Below are 24,371 nucleotides of genomic sequence, written 5' to 3'. Positions count from 1 at the left end.
GCACCCCCGTGATACTCTGTTTTTTTAATGGATACCTGAGGGGGTGGAGCTGCAGTGACTGGTTCCATGAGCTCTGGCTGGAGTTCAGAATCTGAATTTCATTCATCACCTCTGCCCTCCCTCTCTGCTCACTGGGAACCAGGGGATGCTCAACGTAAGGATGTTGAATGAATACATGAATGAATGAGCAAGCATCAGGGGTGCTGTGGGGAGGAAGGAAGGATCCACATGCAACCGCACGGCGGGGAGGAGGGCAGAGCTTGAGCTGTGTGAGTGGAAGGGGTGCGGGGCTGGCTATTGGTCTGTGTCTGTAAGTTTCGGGTCTGCTCATCCCAACACCGGTGACCTCCTAACACAAGCCCTTCTCTCCTGCCGCCCCCAGAGCTTCCCGGGCATCACTTGGGAGGCCCCTGTCTTTATGTTTCCACATCACACCCCTTTCCTGATCTCTGACCTTCCTCGCTCACGTTTTCCCTGCCCAATGAGCAGCCCTCCAGAGTCCCTTCCCTTCATCCAAACCTGGAGGGCAGGTGAGTGGCGGCCAGACAAATCTGATTTCTAAAACAGGTTTAAAGGTCTTTTCCCAGAGCCCCCGAGCTCATTTCTCCGTCCTCTGTCTCTGAGGTGCCAAGGCAGGAATTTGGATCTCAAACACCCAAGCAGGGGTGCGGCCAAGTTCTCTACTGCATGGAATTAATTTGTTATGTGGAGAGTCTTTGGCCTGAAGGATTGCTTAATGTCCTTATGTCACACAGTGTCCCAGCCCGGCTGGTGCTCAGAGGCAGGAGAACTGCCTCGCTTGCCGGTTGACTGAGAGGAGGGCTGGTGGGGCTGAGGCTGGGGAGGGGTCACCAGCGGACTCTAATCCTACTGCTGGCCACTCCTGCTATTGAGTGCCCAGCAAAATCAAGTCCCAGAGAAAGAAGTCCTTTGTCAGAAGTCCCAAGGCAGGATGTGAAGAGCCGAGATTTGCCCCCAGGCACTTCGAAGACCCCTGCTCCAGACCGCTAGCCGCACTGCCTCGGCCGCTCCAGGGGGCACTCGGCACCCCCACCTCCCCCGCTCCCAGCCCATCCAGGGGCCCCTCCAGCTCGCAGAAGGCAACCGGAGGTTCTGCGGTCTCCTGCTCGGCTGAACTTTATCCCTGCTGGAGCAGAGGGGGGCAGTTCGCCATGTCTGGTTGTGGGGCTTATCTTTCGATACTGCAGTGCATGTGGAAACCTGTGAACCAAAGAAGGCAGGAGGAGGATTAAAGAGGGGAAGGATTAACATCTGCAGGGCTCCCCACGCTCTGCAGAGCCTCTCCCGCGGGCAGCGCTGAGATCTCTCTATTACAAAGCCCGCCGGCTGCCAGCTCTGCTGGTGGGGAGGGCTGAGCCCCCGACCCCAGCCTTAAGTCATCTAGAAAGCAGCACATTCAGGCACAGGGGTGGGGAAGGCAGGGCGTGTTTGGGAAGCAGCAAGACACAGAAGTAGATTTCACCTGCGTGAAAATCAGGGCGGACGTGAAGGGAAGAGACCCGGGAAGGTCTGCCATCAGCTCCACAGCCCGCGTGAGATGACACCCCTGGCCCTGCCCGCCCATCTCCCTCCCCATCTGTGTCAGTTGCCCATCGATGCATAACACATGACCTCAAAATGTAACAGCTTAAAGCAATAATAAACATCTATATCCATTCTGTCTCCCAGTTTCTATGGGTCAGGAATTTGGGAGCAAGCTTGCTCTAGGTCTGTCTTGAGGTTGCAGTCAAGATGTTGACCAGGGCTGCGGTCATCTGAAGGCCTGGCTGGGGCGGAAGGACCTACTCCCAAGATGGTTCACTCCCAGGCTGCTGGTTGTTGGCGGGAGGCCTCAGTTCCTCCCCACGTGGTGGTGGCTTCCCCAGAGTGAGCATACGAGAGAGGACAAGACAGGAGCTGCCTTTTTATATGCATATGAACTGGCCTCAGAAGTCACCGTAATCACTGTAATATCTTATTGGACCCTCAGATCAGCCCTTTTCAGTATGAAAGACCATGCAAGGGTGTGAACACCAGGGGCTGGGGGTTCTCGGGGGCGCCTCGCTGGTAGCCATAGTCAGGACAAGCCCTGGTCTACAGACTTTCAGGGAAGGAAGCACTCAGACCCCGAGGCAGGCGCTTCCGTCAGTTCCCACGGGGCTTCCCAAGGCACCTTCCAATGGCGACTAGTCAGAGTGTGTGGTCCCGGGCGGGCTGGTGCTGACCTTCCCTGGGGGAAGGGGCCCGCGGGTCAAGAGGACCATCTGTGTCTTTCAAATCATGCCAACACGTAAGACTGACCCTGTCCCTGGCCACTGCCCAACTGCCCGTGTGGCTTCTGGAGCGGTCATCCTTGAAGCAGGCCCATAATTGTGCCCTCCAGCACATCCCTGAGGCACTGCCAGTTGGACGGCCCACGCTGGGCCGGGGCCAGCGATGCCAGTGAGACCCACGTCGGGGCCTGGGACCTATCCAGAGGTTAGTGTGCTAGGTGGGGGATCTCAGTAAGTCTCCTGAAGCCCGGCCCAGGTCCTGGACAGCTCAGACCCACCGGCCCCTGAGGCGGTGCATGCCTTATATGATGGGAATGCCACACAGCACCTGAGGACAATTTTATCACACTCTGTATAACATGTAAATATCATTAAGTTAGACAGATTTTCTCATTAATTCTCGGTCCCAGCGACAGACCAGGAATTAACACAATTGATTTTCCAGTCCTTACTCATTACCAGTCATCCCCCAGAACTTAGTCACCTGTCATCTGCTCCACTTGGGCCCCGGCATCTATGGAGGCTTCAACATACATTAAACTAATAAAGAGCAATGGGCACCACCGTGTCTGCCCTGGGAGCTGGTGGGGCTGCGCGAAGAAACAAATCTTGGGCAAAAAGTTGCTTCTGGGGCTTATGGAAGCGCATTTGAGGGCACAGTGCTGTCCCCGGGGAGGCTGGCATTGGCCGGTGGGTGCTGGGGCCAGCATCTGTTATGAATTGCTGTGTGACAAACCACCTGAAAACGTAGCGGCCTAGAGCAACAGCTAAGGCGTTTGCTCGTGATTCTGTGGGTGGACAACCTGAGCCAGTCTTTCCTGGGTCATTTGTGAGCCATCAGCTGCTGGCTGGGATGTCCAGAGGGTCTAAAACTGGCCTCAGGAACACGTCCGGTGGTGGGTGCTGGCTGTCGGCGAGGTGGTCTGGGGATCCCAGCTGGGATGGCTCATCTCTGCTTCGTGGGGCTTCCCGCCCATCCGGAGGCTGGACCGGACTCCTTCACCTGGCGGTCTTAGGACCATCCCAAGTGGAGGAGAGCAGCGGCCAGGCCCATCAAGGAAGGCCTGGGCTGAGAAGTCGCACAGCATGGCTTCCATCGTATGCTATTGGTCAAAGTAAGTCGAAGACCAACCCAGATTCAAAGGGTTGGGAAGGAGACTCTGCCTCTTGACAAGAAGAGTGGGGCGAAGGCACAATGCAAAGCAGACGTGTCACGGGGAGGCGGGTGCTTGTTGCAAACACCATCCAACCAGTCACCGAGCTGGGATGGGGCTCTCAGGCCTTCCTCCAATGGGCAGTTTTTTCTGATCCTTCATACCAAGACCTGAATTTGGTACCCATCCAAGCAGGAGAGCAATGTGTATTGCAGTGACCTGAACAGTGACCACACCCACCACTGAGGGAAGGGCCCCCAGGTGCAGGGAGGAGACCACCATGTCAAGGTCTAAATCCCACCTCCATCTGACTTCGCTGCCACCCGGAAGGTTTCTGGACCGTCTCACCCCCAAGGCTGAGTAGTATGTGATCAGAAATTGCCAATAAAATTTAATACCAGCAAGAGCACGCACACTTACAGAAGTAAGTCCTTTGCAAACAAGTGCATTTTGTGTGTAACGCACTCATTCTAAGTCCAAGTCAAAAACAACTGTGGGTTATCCGCTGCTTTCTATTACCTGTTCCCCCCCACCCTAGCAGAGGTTATTTCATTTCAGTGATATAATTATGGATGTGTTAACAACCTCTACTTGACAAAGGGCTTTTGATGGTACACATTTTATTGAAGTGTAACATACATTCAGAAGAAGTCACAAATTATAAGGGTATGTATCATTCAATGAATCTTCCCAAAGTGAACGCACCCATGGAATCTGGGCCATGAAGCCCCCCTCTAACCCACCCCCCTCCCAATAAGGGGCAACCACTCTCCTGACTTGTGACACCATAGATTAGTTTTGAAACGTTGTATATTCATCGAGAACATGCTTTAAGAAGATCCATCTGCCCAGCCTAGGTCCCAGACCTGGGAGATGACAGGCGTCATCACTGCCTTCGGGGCTGGTGGATCAGGAGTCCCTGCTTGGGGCAAGGAGATGCTTTTCCTACTTCTCAGGGGTCCTCTCCATCCTAAGTCCTTGAGTGCCATCCTTAGGGCAAAACCCTTTGCTCTAGAGAGCACTGCTTTTGCAAAACCAGATCCGAGCATGGGAGCAGGGGTGGTGAGAGTAGGGGTGTGGGCAGAAGAGAGAGTGGAAGGAGGAAGGGGTGACCAGAGGTAAGCACACCTTTGAGGGCTCCGGCCAGTTTCCTTCCATTTTCTCCTGGACAGAGTTCCTCCTCCGACCCCTTGTCACTGGGGAGCGCAGGGCAAGCTGTCAGACGGTGTATTCATGCTGATGTAGCAGGCAGGTTGCTGGCAGGGACGGAGTGAGGAGGGGAGAGCAGGAGGGCCTTAGGGAACATTCAGCAGACCCTTCCTGAGTGCCTCCTAGAGCAGGACAACGTGGTGGGGGCTGGGGGGGAGCCCTCCCTCAGCTCTGGTACTCAGGAAGCCTGTGTGCTCACCTAGAATCATCACCAGGCAATAACAACTGTCTTTATGGAAACCATTTCAGACGAATTCTAATGTACTTTATTATGTGACTTTTTCAGAAGTTCTGCTACAGGGAGGTGAGACAGGTTCTGAATATTAAGCAGTAAGAGGCTACAAAGGGCATCTCTGCCTGGTGGGCACCTCCCCGGTTACTTAGCTCCCTAACACCACCAGGTAGAGGCGGGAATGGCAGACAGGGAACCCCCCTACCTCCACTCAAGGATTAGGTTCCCTCTTCTTTCATCAAAGTTGTCCGGGTGCCCCTGGGTCGCCCCTGGCTGGGAGCCTGAGCTCCCCTGTAATGAGCCCCTTGGCCCCCGCTAGGGGAGGAGACAGGCACAGAGCAGGGTGTGGTCGAGGTAAGACGGCAGGGGTGCAGGCGATGGATGAGATGCTGGGGCCTCCATCCACCGCGTCTCCGCCCCTTTTACCCCACTGAGACACGGGGGAGGCACATGGGGACAGAGGCAGCCCTGTCTCCAAGCCTCCAGAGTTTGAGGGTCAGCAGAGCATTAAGTTTTCCCTCTACTCCAGACGGGGGCAGAAGGGCTGGGACAGTCCTTTCATCTCACACTGTCCGTCTCAAGCAGAGTGGGGCATCCAGTGATGCCTGGAACCCGGTCCGTCTCAGAACTGCCCCCCCCCCGCCACCACATCGCTGACTCTCTCATCCAGCCGCTCAGGCCCTCCCTCCCAGGGCAGCAGCCCGTGGCTGGACATTTCTCACCTCTCTCCCATCAAAACTTATCCGTCTTGAAGGGGAGGTCACAGCAGAGTGATGAAGCACTTAGCGAGAAGTGCAGGCAAGCGAAGGAAGCAGTGCTGGTGGTCAGGCTTTAATAATTTAATCAACATTCAATAAACATTTACCCAGTGCTGGAAAAAAAAAAAAGACTTATCCATCTTGCATAGCACTCCTTTTGGGCTCCATCTTCTGTCTGCAGTGGTGACGGGCAGATTTTTCCCCTCTGCAAGCCCTCCTGTTATGCACCTGTATTTCAGCAAGGGCCTGTGAGAAACACAATGCCTTCATTCACAGGACTGACTGCTGATGGAACCTGAGGCACCAGGCAGGTCGCTGCAGGGCTATTCAGGTGCAGGAGAGCCTCTGAGCTCCCGTTAACTCACGGCCGCGGGGACCTGATGTAAGAGGATGTACCGTTCTTCCCATGAAAAGTTTTCACCTGCAAACCAGCATGAGGCTGTCAAGTGCGGAGTTCAGCCTTCCAGAATGTGCTCAGCAGCAGATCACTGAATGAATGAGTGAATGAATGAATGAATTCCAAACAAAAATGGAGCCTAAGACTTTGATCTCATTAGCCCTTGACCTCAGTCAAACTCCCAAATTCCGGGAGTCAAGGCAGAAGGCCAGAGGTCCCCATCATCCCTTCTAATATCAGCTTGGGGTCTAGTCCAGGGGGTGGACCTAGGAGAGAAGGAAGCCACCTGCTCCCAGAACCAGTCCTCAGCACCCACTGGCCTGGACGAGGGTCCGCCAGGGCAGGTCTTCCCCAAGGCTGGCCCAGGAACACGTGGGCCAAGGGAGGAGGTCCTTCCCTGCACCTGTTCTATCCCAAACCCCAAGTCCCACAGAAGAGCAACCTTCCGGAAAGAGACTGAAATAGACACACTATTCTGTCTTGGTTCCTCCGTTCCCCCCACCCCTACCCGCACTTAAGTGCTTATTAGGGACAAAAGGACGGGAACAGAGGACAATAACCTCTGTTTTTCCAACAACCGGTGACAATGTGGATCCGGAGGCGGAGCTCATGTCAGCACCAGGTCCCAGATGCAGCCCCACAGCTGCAGAAGCAACCAGCATTCCATCACCTCTCAGAGGTTATCTCCCAGTCGGCGGGTCCTGCTCGTTTGCTTTATCCTCACCCACGGAGGTATCACTGCTCTCCGCAGGGTCCGACCTGCCTCTCTGCTGGCGTTTTACCTCTGTCGTGGGCTGGGCCCTGGTTCAGGAGGAAGCGGGAAGCCACAAGTCCTCCAGTCTCCGTGCTGCCTTCTCATGGCTGAGACCAAGGTGGAGGTGCTGGCCCACACCATAGAGCCTGGTGGGGAGGAGTCAAAGGACCTGGCTTCTATTCCCAGCTTGGCCCCTGGCTCTGTGACCTTGGGAGGCTGAATGTGTCTGGGCACACTGAGAGCCAAGTGCTTAAACTTGCTGCAGGAGCCTCAGTTTCCTCATCTATAAAATGGGCACTCTCGTAACTCCATCCTTGAATTGCTACGAATCTCAAGGGTGATAAACCTGTATGTGAACCTAATGCAGGTCAGACAGCAGAACTGAGGACAAGGGTGGTGAGACACTGCAGGGTGGGTTTCTGTAGGCAGTTTTGTCTGGGGCTGTTCACACCTAAAGATAATACCCACTAGGGGGTGGGGAGGGTATAGCTCAGCAGTGGAGTGTGTGCTTAGCATGCATGAGGTCCTGGGTTCAATCCCCAGTGCCTCCATTTAAAAATAAATAAATAAACCTAATTACCCCCCCATCAAAAAATAAAGTGCATTTAAAAAAAAAAAAAAAGGATGGTGTCTACCAAATTTGCAGGAGCCACGCTTCTGCTGCAGTTGGGAAGGATGGCTGAGATGACCCCCGAGGTCAGACTGCACAAAGCAAACAGAATCATCCATCCCCCTTTCACACAGTGGGAACCCCAAGACCCTTTCTCTGATGGGCTCCTCAATTCCTCCCACATCGGGACAACCAGCAGGAGAAGCCCCCACGTGCAGGGGGAGCTGGGGGAGCGGGGAGAAGGGTTAGAGAGGGAAGGGGAGGAGAGGCAGGAAAGAGAACCGGAGAGGGAGACAACGACGAGAGAGGCAGCTGAGGTTCTTTCAAAATTTTTAAGAAGATGTCAATTGAAAATGAGATTTATATATAAAAAAAAAAAAACCCACCACCACCAACTCATCACCATTTTCGCCCCTCCGAAAGAAAGGAGAAGCATTGAAAATGAAAAAGATTTTTAACCAAGTGAGTGCTGGGTTTAGAGTCAGAGAAAAGCTGATGGGGGCTGAGCATCTGCCATCCTGTGGCCGAGGGACCTCGAGCAGAAACAAGAGGCACGAGCCCCTCTCGGGGCGGAGGGGGGGGGGCGAGGCTGGGCGGAGATGCACGAGGAGGGGGCGTGAGGAGCCCTGAGGATGGAGACTCTCACTGGGAGCCTGGTGGGGCGGTGAGGACGGACTGTGTGTGCCCTTTCCCTGGCTTAGACCCCAGGGGTCAAAGTGAGGATGCCCTCCTACTAGCCCAGGTCACCTCCGGGAGCGGCTACTCGGGCCAGGTCACCAGCCCCTCCAGGAGGGACTAGAGAACCAGCACCACGGTTCTCCAGGGGGTGGGGGGGCGGGGCCCCGGGGCACGGCCTGGCCTCCCCCAGGAGCCCGGGCCCCACCTGGAGAAGAAGCAGGTCTTCTCCCCGCTGTCAGGGGAGGATCAGCTGCCGCCACCCGATGGCCCGGGCACGGATTACGCAGCACTCTTCCCCACCTGACTAACTCGGGCATCTTCGCTTGTCACCGTCCCCTCGCTGTCCCTTCTTGGAAAAGGGATGGCTCCTCTCCAGCCGGCAGCCCGCCCGCATGCCCCCCCGTCTGTTCTGAGCTGGCAGGATGAGGAACAGCTCCATCTCGCCGCCTCTGCCCGAGCGGCTCTGGGCTATCATTTGCTCACAGCCCCCCTGGTTTCCTTTCATCCTCTCTGGAACTGCACGGAGATTGGTTGTCTGGTCATTGAGATTGTTTTACAAGGTGTCGCTCATCGCATTGAGTTCCATTAATTTTCGGCTCTCCCTGAATACCCAGAGCAATAACTGCCTGCTGGTGAGGGAGCAGGGGAGCCAGGGCCCCCGCACGTACACAGGTGCACACACACGTGCACACAGGCACGTGGGCAAATTTTTTTTTTAATAGAATGACAACCTGAGAAAAACAGACTTCAGACGTTTTCTGGATGTCCTTCCCTGGGTGAACTTTGACAGGAACCCAAGAAGATGGTGTTTCCTCTCCCCATGGCGCATATGGGAAATTGGATCCCCGAAAATTCCTTTAACCTGAAGATTCTTGAAGCCTCTCTGAATTACAAGCCATTCACAACCATATATAAGACCATCTGTCTCCCCATCCAACACTCTCTTAGCACATGCTCAACTCTCAGGCTCCCAGGTCTGTAGGACATTCAGATAGGAAGCCACCTTGACAGTCTCTGGCCCCAAGGCCAGAACCTCAGAGGTCCCGGGCTCTGGTAGGCAGAGGGGCAACCTTCTGGGAGTCCAGTCTCCCTGACAGAAAGGCTCAAATGGGTCATCCCTTGGTTTCCTCATAGAACCTTGTGTGGGTGCCAGAGCAGAGCTCCCCAGGAAAGCACCAAAGGGACACCCCACACACACACACACATAGAGTTTCACAAGAATTGTTTATCTTTTCTGCCTCCCTTACTGTTTTATAAGCTCCATAAGGGCAGGGACTGGTCTTGTTCCCCTTCTATTTTTAGTTTTTATCACAGTGCCTGATACTTATCAGGTGCTCAATGAATGTTTGTTGAGTGAATGAATGACCGTACCAGGCATTGTGCTGACTCTTGAAGAACCCCATCATGTCAGCCCTGGGTCCTCTGCCCCTTAGCAGAGAATTACGAGATTATACAGAAACAACCACATTCTAAAATATTCATCAATAAGGAAGGAAAGGGGACCCGCTTTCTGAGGTGCCTGCTACATCCCAGGCACCATGCTAAGTAAGTACTCTCTGAACAATATTTCATTTAAACTCAAAACTACCCCACAAGGCAAATACTGTCATCCTCCTTTGGAGAGAAGGAACTGGAAGCTCACAGAGGTTACATAGCTTGGCTGAGCAGTTCCACAGGGCGAGTGATACAGCCTGGACTTAATTAAACCCAGTGCTGTCAGACTCCGTGTTTAACCAGTCAAGCTCCATGAGTGACGTAAGGGGTGCCTGTCTCTCTTTCCTCTGAGACTGTAAGATTCCTGAGGGTAGGGACCGAGTCGCACCTGCTCGACCCCAGAGCCTGGCCAAGTGCGGTACGGTTAATACTTGCTCAGTTAACTGGGAGTGACTGCCTGGCCTCAGAGTCGCCAGCAGATGGCGCCAGAAAGGCTCAGAGGTGAGAAAGAGGGCTGTGTCATAGGGAGTGAATTGACCAGGGTCTGCAACAGTCGGGAGCAGGGAAATTAATCTCTGCTGCCCTCCTTCTCCTACAGCCCTCTGTGCCTCTGTTAATGACACTTGGCATCAGAGTAACGTACGCATGTGAACTCTCCCACCAGCTCACTTCCAGCCCTTAAAAGGCAAGGGCATGCCTCATTTATCTTGAGTCCTGGGACAGAGCTGGCCCAGAGCGGGCTCTCAGCGGTCTCTGGCCAGGAGAAGTGTTAGCTAGAAGGCCCATGTTGGTGACAGTGACAGTGGTGGCCTCTGACCTCCTCTGCATCTTCCCTGAATCTGGCTCCTCATCACCTGGCATTTGCTGGCCTCCGTGCAGCCAGAGCGAGGCAGTCTTCCCACTTTCCCAGCTCGATGCCTTCCCTGGGCCTGGGCCTCGTCTCTCAAGGCCATTCATCTTGATTAGATATCGGCAGCCTTGGCTGGTTAAAACCCCACCATCCGCTCCTGTTTGTTTCTCAGCGAGGAGGTGTCAGGGCATTTCATTCTGCAGGCTTTGACCTTGGCAATGGTACGATGGCCCTTTAGCACACCCACCTCAATGCTGCAGCCATCTGGCTGTGCTGCCAAAGAGGCTGATTAAGGGGAACTTCGCCCACACTCTCAGGCAGCAACCAAGGGACTTTCTCCAACCCGGCGAATTGGGGCAGCTGTCCTTCAGCACCTCAGCTTCCCAGGAAACCATCACCCTCATGGCCACCTCTTCCTGGAAGCCTTGATCATGAATCATCATCGCCTCCTCCTGGAAGCCTTCCTGATTAGCTCCGTCCAGCAACCTCCATCTCTACCCTCAATGCATTGGGGTCATCAGGGTTTATTCGATAGTTGACATGCATCTGCCTCCTCTCACTGAACCCAAAGAGTAAGTCTTCTGGGTCCCAAACACATGTCACTCTCAGCTCCCCGTGCTGCTCACCCAAAGGTAGCAGGGGGCTCTTTCCTTCTCCCTCAGCCACATTCTCAGGAGCAGAGTCCCCCACATTCCTGATGCGGACACTGATTCAGTGGCTGGGTGAGGACTGCAGGAAGGAGAGAAAATGAAGACAGGCAGATGAGGGAACAGGAGTCTCACTTTAACCCGAGAACGGACCTTCCTGCGTCGTCGTGAGTGGGCATCATCCAAGGATGGGCAGATCTGACCCAAAACCTTAGTCCAACGAGCCAGAGCATGTTAGGCAAGTGGGCTTACTTATTATCTCCTTCACGCTGGCCTCCGGAGGGTGCTGGAGGGCACAGGGCAGAGGGTATGAGGGGGCCTCACCTGGAAGAGCAGAGGGCAGCAGGCCAGTGCCAAGGCCAAGGGCAGTGCCCAGCCCATGGCACCTCCACTATCTCCAGCTGCTTGTCTCTTGTGCCGGGTCTCAAGTTCTCTGCTTCCCGGGTTAGAGCTCCTCCAGCAAGAAGGCAGCTACCCCGTTGGGACGGGAACCGCCTCCCCCAGCCCTGAGCCACTCAGTCACTCACATACTCTTGGGAGCAACCCCAGGAGCCCCTGCCTAAGGGCACTGGTGGGGCCAGGGAAATTGTGAAGGCTGTGGTGCCCCTTGATGCTCCTGAAGCCCGCTTCTCTGGCACCCACCACCACCAGCCTGGTTTCCCCTCCCTCACCCCCCTCTCACTCCCAAGGGCAGACCAGCTGACTGAGTCCCAGCGTACAAGGTGCTGCAGGGCCCACAAAGACAGCGAAGAGGAGCAGACCTTGCACTGAAATAGTTCAAGGGCAGAACCACGGCTCCATCACTTACTAGGGGAGACCCTGGGCAAAGGTAATCATCTCCTTGCACCTCAGTTTCCTCTCTCACAAAAAAAAAGGCCTTAATACCCCTCTCATGAGGTTGTTACGAGGCTTAAAAGAATGTATTTAAGCTTTAAGCGCCACGCCTGGCACACAGCGGTAGCTTTCATTCACTCAGTCATTCAGCGAACATTTATTCATTTAGAGGCTTCCATGTGGCAGGCGGATGAGCCGGATCTTAAAGGATCCTAAGCGTCACCGCCCTGTCCCCCACCCCACCCCCTTCCTGCCCAGGGGCAGCACGTGTGACGCAGCGGCCCGAACCCTCACCTGCCGGTCAGCCCTACCAGCAGCCTCCCGGGCGCGACCCAGCCCTTCAGCGCCGGTGACCGGTGACCGGGCAGCCGCTCTGAGTCCCAGGCCCCGCGCACGAGCCGCGCGAGGACGGCAAGCAAAGCTCTTCAGTCCTCGCGCCTGCCGGGGGCGGTTCGCAGCAGACACGCTGACAAACTAACAGGCGTGTGACGCCGTGTTGTCGCCTTCCCTGTTAAACCCACTGTAACCCTAGGGGGTCAGTTCTAAGGGAGGCTGGGGGAGAGGGGGACGAGGATATGGCAGGAGTGCGAAGTGTGGGCTTGGGGGCCCCGAGAGCCACAGCAGGCAGAGGGCTGCCTCTCTGGATGTATCGGCATCATAGAAGGGCCCCAGGTCCACCTCCTTTCACCCCCAAAGTCCGGCTGAGAGCAGGGGAGCAATGCCTTCACTGTCCCTCTCGAGATGCCCAGGAGCCTCCCAGAGCTCCCGCATCTTGAGGAGGGTCAGGAGCACTGAAGGGGGCTTTGCCCTGCAATTATAGCCCTTCCCCCACCCCAGGAACCTGCCTGCAGGCGCACCTGAAGAGCCCAGACTTGGCCCTCGTTACTCCTTCAGGCAGGGGACCCGACCTGGCTGATGCCGCTGCTTGGCATCCTGGCTTAGTCACTCACGGTGGGAGGCCTGTCCCGATTTGAAAAGGGGCAAATCACAAATGTCAGCTGGCTGAGAGCCAAGTGCCAGGTTCTTGCCAGAGGCACCACCTCTACACGACACCAGCCTGCAGTCTGGAGCCCCTCGTGAAAGAGGCTGACAGTCCACTGGCAGCAGAGTGGTCCAGGGGCTCGGAGGAGAGGAGCTGTCATCCGCCTCACGCCAAGGGCTTTCAGGGGGGGAATCAGCTCGCGTGTGTACGTGTGTGTATTTGTGTGCGCGCGCATGTGTGTATAATCTTATAAAAAAAAAAGCAGTATCAATCACAGCCGCACCTGTTAACATGGGCAGACAACCATCTGACATCACGGAGAATTGTCAACATCTTTCTTGTGCTCTGTCCTCCCAAACCTTGGGGGCAGGTCTGAGAGATGATCCCATAATAACAGAACCGCCACGTCACAGGAGGAGAAGACACTTAAGGTCCTCTTGCACACCCCCTCGCCGACGTCCGACTCTGCTTCAGTGTTCCTGACAAGGAACCATCCTTTCACTTGAATGCCTCTAGTCACAGGGAGCTCACTGCCCACTGGGCGCTTCAAATATCTCACTTGCGGATTCCTCCAACAGCTAGAAAGTTCTTCCTGACCAGAGAGCGCAAACTTGGGGCCATATAATGTCTACCCATGAGTCCTGGCTTTGCCTTTGAGGTCACACGCACACACACACACACCCAGCCCAATCCCTTTCCCCCAGGACAGCCCTCTCGAGTCTCCTTTCCATGCTGACATGGTGTTACGTGCCTAGTCTGCCTACTGCTTTCTGGACAAGACCCAGCTTGTTAATAACATCTTCTGAATGTGGTTCCCACGCTGAGAGACAAAAAGCCTCGGCCGCAGCTGTTACCGGTTTGAAAACACACACGCGTGTGCGGGTGGAAGTGAAGTTCCTCTAGCTGTATTTTCACGCCTTCCACAATTCATCTCGTTTGTCAAATGCTTTGCTGAAGCCCAAGTGCATTACGTCCCTGGCATGCTCTTCAACTACCACCGCAACTGCTCCATCAGGAAACAAGGAGCTGGGGTGGCGGAGGGGATAGCTCAAGAGGTGGAGCGCATGCTTGGCATGCACGAGGTCCTGGGTTCAGCCCCCAGCACCTTCATTTTAAAAATAGAAAGAAAGAAACTAGAAACTAAGAAAGAAGGAAAGATGCCCAGGAACGGTACGGCCCACCACGTGTGGTCTCAACAACACAGGGTGGGCAGGACCCACGCCTTCCTTGTTCTGGACACTGTTAATTCCACCTCAGATCATATTAACCATCACGGAAGCCAAAACTCCTCACTGACTCAAACTGAGCTTTGGGCCAGGTTACAGGCTTAGATTTTGGTTTTAATAAAGGAGTAACAGATGAGTTGGTAGGATAACATATGATGTTCTCCAGAAAAGGCCAGCACTGAGCTTCTAAAGGCCCCCTGGGTGGGCTTTTGTGCAGAGGTCCTACAAGGGGTGGGCAAGGAGGGAGATGCTTTGGGTGGGGGAGGAGGATGAGGTTGTTCATGGAGGAACTGGGAGCCTCCCCAAGACTGGGCAGAAATGGGGATGGGGTGGCAGGGACGAGTGGCCTCCAGGCCCACAGAACTCAGCAAGGAGGGCCACTGTCAGGGCACTTTGAACACTTCTAGAGCAGAGTTATCTACGAAACAAGGGTGGATTCCCAGGCCGGGCCCCAGCATGAAGGAGCTGGGACACAACCTCACAGACAGTGAGCAGATGGAGCAAGGACCCAGCCAGCAGCCCCGGCTTCCAGCCCCACGGAGGCCCAGGGGTCCTGGGTGGTCCTAGGGAGATGGAAGCAGGCCCAAGAGGTGGCTGTGGCTTAATTTCCAGCCACCCCCACTGGGGAGCAGAATAAATCTGACTCACAGAAATCAAGGCCCGTGAAGCTGGACCTCAGGGTCATCGATAAAATTCACACCCACATCTACTGCCATCGCTCCATGGACCTTCCTTCTGATGTTACTGGGTTGGCTTTGGAGACCCGAGAATGGTGCTCTTTTCATGCTAAATTTTCCCTTTGACACATCAAAGCAGCCTTTTGATTTCCTTTATAAGCTCTTCCTCCGTGGTTTACAAAACCTGCGATTTGGGCTGCCCGATTCCAGTCATTAACAACAAGGGTTCAGCGGGCAGGCTCACGCACGCCGCTAAAGGCTTGCTCCCCGGCTGCCATCGACACGCCGGCCGGCCAGCCCGCCCCCGCAGCTTGCGGGGTCTCCCGAAATTCACCTGACTGGACTGCTGTCCACTCTGCATGTCTCTGCTTCGTTCCTAAGGATGTATCATCAGACGCCTAGCAGAAAAGCAGACGCACGCTGTCTGCTGAATGCTCTTAATCTAGGAGCACAGTGACTCCATCAGGAAAAATGAAAGTAGGAAAGGACCAAAGGAAGCAAGGCTCATCTGGCCTGACTGGCTCTTGGCAAAGCCATACTGACTCGGAGGGGTCCCTACTGCCCCTTCCAAGAGCTCATCAAATCTGGGCACACTCTTCACCCAAGATCAGGAACCCCGCCCCCTACTCCCACCAGAAGTCTCTGCGCTGGTCTCCTGAGGTTCATGAGTCAGAATTCACAATCAGACAACAGGACAAGAACTAGGAGGAAAGCAAAGAAAAACTGGAAGCCAGACCACTGATAAAAATATCCTTTTTTAAATTTTTAATTTTCTTTTAATTAACCAGTCTAAAGAAAACCTTCACTGAATCAGGGAATGTATTACAAATTATAGTGACCTGAATCTAAAACCTGGCACCAAATCTGGCCTTTTAGAAAGATCTATGTATGAAAATAAGCATTAAAACCTGCACTGGAACACAGCACAGAGGGAGAACACAGCACTCCCTAGGGGAGTGCTCCCCAAGGCGGCCTGGCCTGTGGACGAAGGGCGCTCCTGGTCCTATGCCCTCAGGGGTGGGCTTTAAGTGACAATGGCCTGCCCTGAAGAGGAGCCCAAAATGCTTGTCTTTGAAGACAGGACTCCTGTGAGCACCAAATGCCACCAGCCTGGCATGAAACAAAAGCGGTGCTGGGGACAACGGCAGGAGAGGGGCTGTCCTCCTTTCCCTTACGGGCTCGACCACGATTCGAGGATTCTGGAACTCTGCAGACAAACCACCTTTAACTTAGGAGGAACTTTTGCAATTTCCAAATATGTTTTTCCCAAGCAAGCTGCCCAATTCTAACTCAAGGAGCCAAATCATAACTGGCCTGATTTTAAGGATTAAGAGCTAGCTCTCACGTCATTTGCTGCAGGCCAAGACCCCGAAATACCCCTCAAAATGGCCATCACAGCAGAAAGCGTAGCGACAGTGCCCCCAGCCTGTTCAGACTTCAACTCAATGCAACTACAGGATGCTAGTGCAGAAGCCATACTGCCCAGGCAATGAAGTGTAAAGCAGCTTCGATCAACGCTGGAATCCCGCCCCCAGGTGCAAACTACCTCTGCACAAGGCGGCTGAAGCCTTCGGGGGGAGGAGGGTCAAAATTGCGCATCTGCCTTCAAGGAAGAAGATGCAGCTCCTGCACTGGCAGGCCCGTCATGGTGGCCGGACAGGGTCAGCACCTCCTCACGGAGGAGCTGGTGTCCCTGGTCCGCTGGTCCTGTGGTTCTGCTGAGAGAGGCCGCCGTCCCTGACTCGGTTGCTAAGCAGCTGCCCCGCCCGCAGGGCCCCGCGGGTGGGAGGCAGGCACACAGGTGGGAACCCGGGAGAAGGGCAGGCGGAGGGGAGCGCGAGGAGAGGCGGAGGGGCAGCCCTGAAGCAGCCCTGCGGGCTGGAAGCAGCCCTCTGAGAAGCCGGGCCTCTGCAACCTGAGCTCTGCGCGCGTTACTGAAAGGGCCGGAGTCTTCGACAAAGGCAAGACAGCTGCCCGACCGGTTTCTGTCCAAAAGCAGAGCGGGTTTTCTCAGCTGCCTCCAGGGCGGGTTTCCCCCCTTCCCAGGCCCCGGCCTGGCGGTCTTGCTGCGGGGGGACCTGGCGCTTTTCCTCAACTGTGGCAACAAGTGAAGTGAAGGGCAAACGTGTCTGAATCACAATTGAGGCAAAAAGCCGCGAGCCAAGCCGGGCTGTTAATGAGGGACTCTCTCTCCCTAGCGGGGTATTTCAGGACCGCAGTGCTCCGCGCCGGACAGCTGCTCCTTGCCACGGGGACCACTGCCACATCCTGCCAAACCAAGGCAAGAGGGGGCGCTTCGCTCCATTGCTACGGAGGAACTTTTGCAATTCTGTTCTTTCAGGACAGAAGCCCAAGCCCGGCGGCTCCTTCACAGCCTTAGGGCAGCGGAGCCCACTGAAACGTGACCCGACAGCACCCTCTAGTGGAAATTATAAATACAACAAGGGTCATGCATCCAGTTTACCTTCATCTGATAGCAGAGTAGTTTCAAGAGTCCCCATAAAACAACAAAAACAAAACATTCTCTAAGAACGTGATAATTAAAAAGTAAGAGTTCACAAGCTGTCCATAGGCCCCTCACTCCCAAATCACTTCCCTCCTCAAATGCTCTGCCTTCAACACATTCTAAGAAAGGGGGGCATGTTGTCGGGGGAGCTACCGGTCCCCCTAGAGTTTGGGCAGACTGCCTGCTGGTGCCAGAATGATGCCAAGACGTAGAAGAGTCCCAGCAGAAGGCTGAGTTTGGCAGTCCTCTGGGGCAGTTTGTTGAAAGTCTGGCTTCAGAACTGTCTCTTGAGGGAGAAGGCCATGGGAATGGTGAGCGGGGGAGCGCCAGGCTGATGCCGCAGCGCGTGGCCAGGACGCTGAGGACCAGGCAGGGCAGGAAGAGGTTGTAGAGCATGCAGGAGAGAGCGGGGCCGATGAGGATGGCGAGCGGGACGATGCCAGCCTCCCGGTCGGACTCCATGTCCCTGCTGTTGTTGGAATGGAGGATGGCCTCGGTGCTGGGGGCAAGGGGGATGGCGTAGACCAGTGGGAAGACCGCCAGGGACCCCACCTGGACAGCGCAGGCGAACGTCACAGCCAGCCGGCCAGAAGTGAGGAGGGTGACGAGGTCTCCCAGGGCCACGTGCTTCAATCCAATTCCTACAGCCAGAAACCCAGAGAGCCGGTGTGAGATCAAGGGCTGGAAACTGAGGGACTGTCCTTCAGTCAAAAGGCAGGCCCCCTGGGCTGGGAAGGGTGCATTCTGAGGCTGTGAGGCTGGGCAGCGATTGAGTTCCCTCCCCTTTCCAGAACAAAATCTGATTTCTTCTCCAATGACCCAGGGGGACAGAAAACACTGATTGTTCAGCACCCAGTCCAGCATCAGCATCATCCCCGAGTCCTTCCTGCTGACCCCCAACAAAGAGCAGGGTGTTCCCAGTCACACACAGTTCAACGGGGGAGACGGGAAGGGTCTCACAGGCCTTACGATCCAGAGCTTGGGTTCCTCCCACCCTTCACCGCCCCCTGCAGGACGCCGCCTCTGTCGGTGCCACCGTTAGATCAGTCCCCTGCAGAAGACCCAGCCCAGCCTCTCACTTCTCTGTCTCCTTCCTCCACAACCTCTGGAAGCATCTTCTGGTTTTGAAAAACCCCAGTTAATCTCAGCGAAATTTCAGGGATTCCAAACTCCACATAGAGAAGCTAACCCACATAATGAGTAAAACAGCCAAGACAGGGACAGCTCAACACTGCTTCCCTCTCTGGTTCCCGTCAAGTTAAAACACTAAATTATCCCTCATTTTCCCTCCTGTGCTGCTAACCTACTTCAAATCTTGTCTAATCCACGTCTTTCAAACCTGCCCAGTTTCTCTGTCCCCAGGGCCACGCTCCAACCCGCCTCCCTCCACCCCCAAACCCAGGTCATGGTCGTCTCACACCTGGATGCTGCGACACCCTCCCAGCTGGTCTCTTCCGTTCTCATAACCAGCCCCCTCCCCTCTCCCTAATCTAACCTCCACACTGCCGCCAGAGTGATCCCCCCAAAATACTAAGATGGCCATGCCCCTCCCCAACATACACCTGAAAACCCATATCAACAAGCTGTCTTCAGGATAAAAGCCACAGATCTTTCACCTGGCCCGGCCCTGCCTCCCTCCTGCCCCACTTTGAGCTTTCCTCCCCTCCCCACACATACTTCCTTCAGTTCCTTAGGACCTTCAGAAACCCCTCACCCAGCCCCTTGCCTGGCTAACCCCTACTCATCCTTTAAGTCTTTAAACACCGCTCCTCAAGGCAGCCTCCCTCAGCCCTAGGCCACATTCGGTCCCCTTGCAGTATGCTTCCCAGCACCCTGACTTCCACTTCCCTAAGCTCCATCACACTCTGATTACTTAATCTCCGTCCTTCCTACTCAACTGTAAGTTTCACGAGGGCAGAGCCTTGTGCCTGGCTTGTTCACAGCTGGCTCCCCAGTGCTTGGCACTGAGGCTGAACTGAACACAGAGCTACAGTAACAAGCACCTGGAATTTGGGACCGAGGTCAGGAAAAATGTCTCACTTGGACAGAAACAGCAAAGCAGCAATGGGAAAGGTCAGAGGCATGCTCTCAAAGAGGTGGTCCACCCACTTACTGCTAGAGAAGCGTGGGAAACCTCTGATCTAACCAAGCTACTGAGGCATGGCCTCAAGATCAGAAAATTAAAGAACAAAACAAAACAAAAATAACTATAAGGTCATCAGTTGCACTTGAACAGCCTAAAATGATACGGGACAATGGTCTGCAGAGGATCTAAAGGCACGGCGGTCAAAGAAGGAGACTCAGCCAAGTTCACCTCCGCCCGAGTGGCTGAGATTTCTCTGGGGCTAAATGACCACCCTTGGTTCTTTGGAATGAAGTGTCCCCAGGAAAGGATATAACGAGCATGGTCCCTGACACCCACTAACACACGGCAAACTAATCCTGTACTCCCCAAGCCGTGTTTCGATAAATACTCTGGTTGTCTGAGGACACGCCCTCTAGGGGAAAGGTCTCTGAAGCAGCACGTAGCCAGGCTCCAGTTCCAAGTTAGGAAATCGGTGTCCTCGCAACCGCTCACACATTCGGGCGCCGCCCCCGCCCGGGGGAGACGCCGGGCAGGAACGCTCCCAGCACAGATCTAGCGGGTTTCCCGCCAGCGCCTGCTCGTCTCCTGCTTATTTTCTCAGCTGCCCAGGCAGGCTTCAGGGCTCCGGCTACGGAAGGAAACGCAACAGCTCTACAGCCTTGACCTCTGCCCAGAGTGCCCGAGAACACCTCCTTAGGGCGCCCGCCCATAAACAGTGTGCGCAAAGTGGATCAGACACCTGCGACTGCAAGGACAAGCCCCGCCCCTCCTTCAAAGGACCCGGCGCGGAAATCAGCCACAAACCTGCTCTAGGGGTGAGAGAGCTCTGGCAACCTTCCTGAGGTTATCTGAGGCCAGAAAACGACAACGCCCTTGAGGAGAAAGCCCCGATTCCGAGTGTCCAACACGTGGCCCAAGGCTCCTGTGCTCCCCCTGATTCAGAGATGTGTCTCACCTGGGAGCCTCCTTTTAGGCACACCCCCCTCTCCCAACACCGTCTTGCAAAGGAGCCAGCACAGCGAGACACTGGGCCGGTTCTCCACGCAGCAGCCAGGATGAATTCGTTAAAACGTAAATCAAAATGTTGGCAAGGATGGGAAGTAACTGGAGCTCTCAGGCCTTGCTGGTGGGAACGCAAAAACCACTTTAGAAAACGCTTTGGCAGCTTCTCATAAAGTTAAACATCAGTTACCCTGTAACCCAGTAATTTGATCCCTAGGCATTTACCCAAGAAAAATGAAAACAAATACCCACAAAAATACTTGAACATGAATGTTCAGTCATAATAAGCAAAATATGGAAATAATCCAAAAGTCGCTGAACAGGAGAATGGAGACACAAATTGTGGTCCATACAGTGGCAACTGCTCAGCAATACAAAGGAACTCCTGATACACATCACAACACAATGAATCTCGAAAACCATTTACATGATCTAGGCCAGGCAAAATGAACCTATGTGAAGGAAATCAGAATAGTTGTCGCCTCTAGACAGGGTTGGGGACAGTGGGGGTGAAGGAGAAACAGCACAAGGAAGCTCCTGGGGGTGGCAGAAATGTTCTGTACTAGGAGAGGGGTATGGTTAGACAGCCACATGCATTTGTCAAAATTCATCAAACCATAACTCATAAGATCCACGCACTTCACCATATGTCAATTAAATATCAATAAAAGTCAACGTTTAAAAAATCATAAATCAGTACGTCATTACTCTGCTCAGTGCATTTCAGTGTCTCCCCATTTGTTCATTCAATAAATACTAAGTACTGACTCCATGCCAGGCACTATTCTGGTCACCATGGGTTAAGGAGAGAACAAAGAAACTAAATTCCCCAGTGCCGGGGGGTTTACAGTCCAAGGGGAAGATAATTAAGTACTTTACATAGTTAGAATGTGTGCTATGAAGAAAAATCAGAGATGGGCAATAGGGAAGATACTGCAGGGGAAACACAGGGCCGGCGGTGGGGGGTGGTGGTGGTGGTGGTGAAATGGGATCAAAACACTCCCTTCTGAGGAACGCTGTGAGAATCCCCGAGCTTGCATGGATGGAGCCTGGGACGCAGTGGGCATTTCGGAACAGCTGGCTCTCACTGATAATAACCCCTGGCCTCTGAGGGAAGGAAAGAGACGCAGGGGCTCAGGGAACCTTGTAGATGACAGGGGTCCCTCTTCTCTGGGCTCTCTTTGCACCCGCTGCCCCTCCTTGGCCCGCCGAGGGCCTGTACATCCTCGCAGAGCTCAGGCTAACTGCTGTGCCCGAGCCAATGAAGGCATCTCATTAACGCTCAGCAAAAGCTCATGAAGACCGCGAGCTGTGCATCAGCAGCAGAGGAAGGTCAAGGTTCTTCTCATGGGAGTTAGTGCCTCTGGGACCCTGTGGCACCAATATTCACAAACAGGTTGAAGAGGGACTTATTTGCAGGTGAGTAGGCAGCCAAGGGTGTGTCCAAAGTTCCTCGGAGCTCCATATTCCTTTCCCCAGCCCTGGCCCGGCCCCTGCCCCTGGGAGGGAGAGCAGTGCTGGCCCAGAGCTAGACAGAGCAGTCCCCATGCTGAGGGACCAGGACAGGTCAGTTTTGAAGAGGAGATAAAGATCTGAAGCTAAGAATACCATCCACAGAGGCGAGTCCGGCAGGAAAGCGGAGCGGGGCAGGGACCCGAGCCAGGAGAAGCAGCCCAGCCGCGTGCTGAGTTCTGTGCCCTCCCCTCTCTGCGCTCCGAGGGCTCGCCTGTAAGATGGGAACCCAGCTGGAAGGAGAGCTATGAGGGTCACGAGAGAGTTGTACTGATACAGGGGAGCCCCAGTCACCTGGTGGGGGAGGTGACAGTGACACCGGGGTCTGGCCTCCTCCACCCTTGACCTGCCTGCTCCCCACCCCCACACTTTGAAAAGATAAGAGGCCAGTGGGAAGGAAGAGGAGCTGTTTCAAAGCCAGGAAGTGGGTGGAGAGAGGGTTTCTTCACAAGTGGGGACTATCTGGACTGCGCGCAAATGGGATGCAGATGATGCCGCCTCCGTGTTAAAACTAGGTCATTGGGAAGGTCTCAGGACAAGGACTTGGAGATGGCAGTCCTTCTTCTGAGCACCTACTGGGATGTCTTGCCAACTTGGCAGCTCCCTCCCCTATCCCACCCCCTCCCACCCGGCCTTCTCCTGTAATCGTGCCCATCTCTCCCAAAGTTGGGGGCGGTCCCTGGAAGAGGTGCAACCTTGCAGCCGTGGCCCCTCCCCACCTACAGGGGCTGCCAGAGCCTGGGTTGACCTGCCTGAATCCCTGATCAGCCTTTCAGGGCTGTGGTCCAGAGCACAACACTGCCCCTAAGACACAGCACCCTCTGCTGGGCCTCTGAGGGCTCAGACTTCATACAAGGCTGACAGGGAAACATTTAAGGGTGAAGCATTGAACAAATGCAAGGGTTTCCATCCCCGATTCTCTAAGAACAGGCCTCTTGATTGAACATCACTGTAACGTTATCACCCTTTGTTACAATTCCCCGAGAGGCTGTTCACCCGCATAGGGGAGCCCACACACCGGGACAGCCTGGCTGGGGTTGAACTGGCTCCACCACCACTGGCTGCGTGACCCAGGCAAGTCCATTCCTCGGAGCCTTGCTATCCCCATGTGTAAAATGGGTCTGAGCACCCCCTCCCTAAGGTTAACAAATGAGCTGATGAGTGCTGAGCCCTGTCATGGGTTGAACTGTGTCCCCCAGAAGACACACTGAAGCTAACCTGGTACCTGTACATGGGAGCTTATCTGGAAATAGGGTCTTTGCAGGTGACCAAGTTAAGATGAAGTCATTAGGATCCAACATGAGAGGGGAGGCAATGGGACCCTCACAGATACGACGGGCAGCTGAAGACAGAGGCAAAGACTGGGGTGATGCATCCACGAGCCAACGAACACCAAGGATTGCCAGCAACCAGCAGAGCCAGGAGAGAGGCACGGGACAGAGTCCCTCTCAGCATCTCCAGAAGGACCCACCCTGCCAAAACCCTGCTGTGGACTTGCGGCCTCCAGCACTCTGACAGAATAAATTCCTGCTCTTACGAGCCACCCGGCTTGCAGCACTTTGCTAGGGCAGCACAAGCTGACTAAGACAGACCCTTGAAGAGGGTCTGCAGCAGTAAGTGCTGTGTGTCAACTCGTGCCATTAATTGCTTGTTTGATGCCTGTCTTCACCATAGACAGTGGGTCCGAAGATCTGATGTTCCCTCAGCAAATACTGAGCACCTGTTGGGTGCCAGGCATGTACCGGGCGGGGACACATGTTGCCCGTCTGTCATGCATGCCCCGCCCCCTAGTTTATGTTTACAGATGAGCAGGTGAGCTGACCTGGAGACCACCCTTGGGGATGTCTTTCCTACCGTATAAGGCTCAGTCTGTGTCCAGCTTCTTAAAGCCCAGTGTCAATGTCTGTCCCAAGGAGGAAGGTCAGTGCCCAGCATAATACCAGGCCCCCCGAAGGTGCTAATGAATGTCCTGGTGGGGAGCCTGGGGAGCCCCGCTCCCAAAGTGTGCCCCCACCCTCACCCTGGACCCACAGAGCACTCTGCGACCTGCTCCCTGGAGGGTCTGGCGCTTCCAGCCCCACCTCCTTCCCCCTCCAGGGCCAGGTTCCAGGCAGCATGTGAGCACTTAGTTGTTTCAGTTTGAAGAACATGATGGAGCCAGCGATGCTTAAGATGCTTGTGTTAGTGGCGGTGGTCTGCAGTTTCATTTCGCTTTAGTAAGAACCATCTGCTGTGAGCAGGCAGCAGGCACAGCCAGCTCCCCATCCCAGGGGCTGTCCCCCCCCCCCGCCCCAGATTCCACCCCCAGAGGAAGGCTGTGCTGGGGCCCCCGGGCCAGGAGAGGAGCCCCTTGAGGCTGGGGCCGGGGGTAGGACATGCAGAACCCCAGGCTGGTCTCTCCGTCCTTCCCGGCCAGGACCAAGGGGCCTGAGGAGGACCCCAGGACCACCCAGCCCCGGCCACTGTAAAGCATGTGGGGGTCGGAGGGGGTGGAGGTGCAAGGACCGACCCTCAAACCCACTGTGCTCTTCCTGCAAAGTCCCGGAGGGA

This window comes from Camelus dromedarius, chromosome 15 (assembly GCF_036321535.1).
Source record: "Camelus dromedarius isolate mCamDro1 chromosome 15, mCamDro1.pat, whole genome shotgun sequence".
Taxonomy (NCBI): Eukaryota; Metazoa; Chordata; class Mammalia; order Artiodactyla; family Camelidae; genus Camelus; species Camelus dromedarius.
Note: the sequence above shows the minus strand (reverse complement) of the source record.